Source organism: Apis dorsata, unplaced genomic scaffold (genome assembly GCF_000469605.1).
Source record: "Apis dorsata unplaced genomic scaffold, Apis dorsata 1.3 scaffold_256, whole genome shotgun sequence".
Taxonomy (NCBI): domain Eukaryota; kingdom Metazoa; phylum Arthropoda; class Insecta; order Hymenoptera; family Apidae; genus Apis; species Apis dorsata.
Window position 1 is genome coordinate 557678 of NW_006263534.1, and position 329 is coordinate 558006.

Here is a 329-nt window from a genome sequence, read left to right on the forward strand (position 1 = left end):
AAATTCGTATTTAAATTTCACTTTTTTTCTTTACATATATATAAAATTATATTAATATAATTATAGATGAAAAAATATTATACTTTTTTGTATGAAATACGATTCTGCAAATCGCATGTGATTTATTTTGAATATATCTTAGAAACGTAATTCTTAACAACAAAAAAAAAAAATAACCACCAAGTTTTATCATAATTTATTTGCAATCATGTGAACGCTATTTGTATCGATATTTCCGATTCGTGTTTCAGAATAACTAATTATGAAAAAAACTGACTGATATTTCAGGAAGACTAAAATAAAAAAAAAAAAAAAAAAAAAAAAAAAAA